This window comes from Macaca mulatta, chromosome 3, assembly GCF_049350105.2.
Source record: "Macaca mulatta isolate MMU2019108-1 chromosome 3, T2T-MMU8v2.0, whole genome shotgun sequence".
NCBI classification, from domain to species: Eukaryota; Metazoa; Chordata; class Mammalia; order Primates; family Cercopithecidae; genus Macaca; species Macaca mulatta.
In genome coordinates, this window is record NC_133408.1 from 188,391,460 (window position 1) to 188,395,575 (window position 4,116).

A 4,116-nucleotide genomic window follows, 5' to 3' on the forward strand; every position below is an offset into this window, starting at 1 on the left:
CCAGAGAATACTCAAAGAACTCAGGATTACAGATTATTACCACACCTATATAAACACACCTAAACTGAATGCAGTGTGACTCACACCTGTAATCCCAGCACTTTGGGAGAGTGAGGTAGAAGGATCGCTTGAGGCCAGGAGTTCAAGACCAACCTGGGCAACGTAGTGAGACCCCCCCCCCCATTTCTACAAAAATAAAAATTAAAAAGTTAGCCAGTGTCTCTTCCTCCATGCTGCCTACAGAGGTGACAACCATCTGCTTGACATGATGGCCGACCTCAGACCCTTCATGAAGCCCAAGATTGTCAAAAAGAGGACCAAGAAGTTCATCTTGCACCAGTCAGATCGATATGTCAAAATTAAGTGTAACTGGTGGAAACTCAGAAGTATTGACAACAGGGTTTGGAGAAGATTCGAGGGCCAGATATTGATGCCCAACACTGGTTATGGGAACAAAAATAACAAAGCACATGCCGCCCAGTGGCTTCTGGAAGTTCCTGGTCCACAATGTCAAGGAGCTGGAAGTGCCGCTGATGTGCAACAAACCTCCCTGTGCGGAGATGGCTCACAGTGTTTCCTCCAAGTACCGCAAAGTCATATGGAAAGAGCGGCCCAGCTGCCCTCAGAGTCACCAACCCCAATGCCAGGCTGTGCAGCAAACAAAATGAATACACAGCTCATGTGCACACTTTATTTATGTTTAAATAAAACCATTAAGACTGCCAAACATTTAGCCAAGTAAGGTGGCACACGCCCGTAGTCCTAGTTACCCAGGAGGCTGAGGTGTGAGGATTGCTGGAGCCCAGGAGTTTGGAGGCTCCAGTGAGCTACGACTCTGCCACTGCACTCCAGTGTGGGTGATAGAGTGAGATCTCATCTCTAAAAATAAAATAAGATAAAATAATAACAAATAAACACACCTTAAAATGTGAATTAATTTCTTCATCATCTGTATTAGTCAGGATTCTCTTAAAAGGACAGAACTAATAGGATACAACTAATAGGCTATATATATATATGAGTTTATTATTAACTTACATGATCACAAGGTCCCACAATAGGCTGTCTGCAAGCTGAGGAGGAAGGAGAGACAGTCCGAGTCCCAAAACTGAAGAACTTGGAGTCCCATGTTCGAGGGCAGGAAGCTTCAGCATGGGAGAAAGATGTGGGCTGGGAAGCTGGGCCAGTCTCTGTTTTTCACGTTTTTCTGCCTGCTTTATATTAGCTGGAAACTGATTAGATTATGCCACCACATTAAGGTCTGCCTTTCCCAGCCCACTGGCTCAAATATTCATCTCTTCTGGCAACACCCTCACAGACACACCCAGGATCAATACTTTGTATCTCTCAATCCAGTCAAGTTGACACTCAGTTTTAAACATCACATCATCTCTCTACTTTTTAAAAAATATCTTCCTGGGGAAATGATTTTAAGGAGGTTAACTGATTGAAAATTCAGAATCAAAGAATTTCCAGATCATTGGGGGCATCGCTCCTCAGGATGTTTAACAAAATGCTCCACAGAAACTATTGAGATGAAACCCACTGAATGGACATCATTGATTTGACAAGTCAATGGAGTTTTTCTAGCTCTATTTCCATCAACAAGGTTTTAAGCAATCCCGTAGGTTTCAATTTCTTGAAACTCAATTCCTTTCCCCTAAATGACCTATGTGTTAAAATAAATGTGGACTTTTTAAAGTCCCTGGGTTTCACTTCATCTTGTGGATGAAACTTTATGGTGTAACCTCCTGAAATGCAGTCTGCTGCATACCGGCAGAAAATGAACTCCTTCATCAGTCCCTATTCCCCACCCCCTTGCTTTTTTATCTTTTTCTTCATCTCATTGACCACCTTTTTTTGAGATGGAGTCTTCCTCTGTTGCCAGGCAGGAGTGCAGTGGTGTGATCTCAGCTCACTGCAACCTCTGCCTCCCAGGTTCAAGCAATTCTCCTGCCTCAGCCTCCCGAGTAGCTGGGACTACAGGTGCCCGCCACCACACTTGGCTAATTTTTTTTGTATTTTAGTAGAGACGGCATTTCACCATGTTGGCCAGGATGGTCTTGATCTCTTGACCTCGTGATCCACCTGCCTCAGCCTCCCAAAGTGCTGGGATTACAGGCATGAGCCATTGCGCCCAGCCTGACCATTTTTAATCACTGTTCTTTTTTTTGTTGTTGTTGTTTGTTTGTTTTTGAGATGAATTTTGGTTTTTAAATTTTTTAATTTATTTTTTAATCTTTTATTTCCAAAGATTATTGGGGACCAGGCGGTGCTTGGTTACATGATTAAGTTCTTTAGGGGTGATTTGTAAGACTTTGGTGCACCCACCACCCAATGAATCACTGTTTTAATGAAGAGGAATAAAATATATACACGTCATTCTGCCCTGATGCCTCATACCACCTGAAAGAGTACACAGTCACACATGGAAGATACATAGTTACTAACCCAATTGGAGAATGGTACAAAATACAGTCGTTACAGGTCCTGCTAGGAATATTTCGAGCATATGGAAAGCCTGCCTTCCTGAGATAGGCACCTGGAAGTCCCTGAGGCCTTACCTCCCTTCCTCTTTCCTTCTCCATCACTCTTCTCTCCACAGTACTAAGTTCATCTTGCTGAAGCCACTGGGGCTCAGGCTGGTAAGCATGATTTTCACCCTGCGAGAAAGGCCTCTTCATGCGGGGTCCTGGCATGCTGCCTCTTGTGTTCAAGGTCAGCAGGGCTTATCCACTTCGGTCCTCTGTACTTCAAAGGGAAGCATTTGAAAATTATTTTTATTTTATTTTATTTTATTTTATTTTAAGATGGAGTCTCACTCTGTCGCCCAGGTGGGATGGAGTGCAGTGGCGTGATCTCAGCTCACTGCAACGTCCGCCTCCCGGGTTCACGCCATTCTCCTGCCTCAGCCTCCCAAGTAGCTGGGACTACAGGTGTGTGCCACTATGCCTGGCTAATTTTTTGTATTTTTAGTAGAGACGGGGTTTCACCATGTTAGCCAGGATGGTCTAGATCTCCTGACCTCGTGATCCACCTGCCTCGGCCTCCCAAAGTGCTGGGATTACAGGCGTGAGCCACCGCGCCCGGCTTCATTTACTTTTTTGAGACAGAGTCTTGCTCCGGTCGCCCAGGCTGGAGTGCAGTGGCATGATCATAGCTCACTGTAACCTTCGCCTCCTGGGTTCAAGCGATTCTCCTGCCTCAGCCTCCCAGAGAGTTGGGACTACAGGTGAGCGCCACCATGCCCAGCTAATTTTTGTACTTTTGGTAGAGACAGGGTTTTGCCACGTTGGCTGGGCTGGTCCCAAACTCCTGACCTCAAGTGATCCACCCACCTTAGCCTCCCAAAGTGCTGGGATTAAAGGCTGAAAATTATTTTTAATGCAATTTTTATGCAGAGGATAAAAGGTGCCTGGAGCAAGGAAGGGAAGAAATAAAGGATGAAAGGAACACCAAGAACCCCAGACCTTTCCTAAATTTTTCCCTACAGCAAGGATCTCATTACTCCTGAAGCACTCTTACCTACCCCACCATGACACAGGGGCTCACCAGTTCCTCTACCTCTCCACTGCGATCATTCTACAGGTGATCCAGATTCACAGTGGAACAATCAAAAACAAAAACTAAGACTGTAGCTCCAACATAGCTAGATATCACCTCTAAGTGTATTAAATTTTCTCAGACAGGGCTGGGTGCAGTGGCTTACAACTGTAATTTCAGCACTTTGGGAGGCCAAGGCAGGAGGATCACTTGAGCCCAGGAGTTTCAGACCAGCCTGGGCAAAACAGTGAGACCCTATCTCTACCAAAAAAAAAAAAAAAAAAAAAAAAAAACAGATGTAGTGGCATATGCTTGCAATTCTAGCTACTCAGGAGGCTGAAGTGGGAGGATTGCTTGAGCCTAGGAGGTTGAAGTAGCAGTGAGCTATGATATGGCATGACCGCACTCCAACCTGGGCAACAGAGAGACACCCTGTCAAAAGAAAGAAAAGAAAAGAAAAGAAAGAAAGAAAAGAGAATAGGAAGGGAGGGAGGGAGGGAAGGAAGGAAGGAAGGAAGGAAGGAAGGAAGGAAGGAAGGAAGGAAGGAAGGAAGGGAGGGAGGGAGGGAGGGA

General features: G+C 45.2%; 1 pseudogene; it reads left to right on the forward strand.

Moving 5' to 3' along the window:
* Positions 1-268: 268 nt before the first annotated feature.
* Positions 269-708, forward strand: LOC708264 (large ribosomal subunit protein eL32 pseudogene; annotated as a pseudogene).
* The last annotated feature ends 3,408 nt before the right edge of the window (positions 709-4,116 follow it).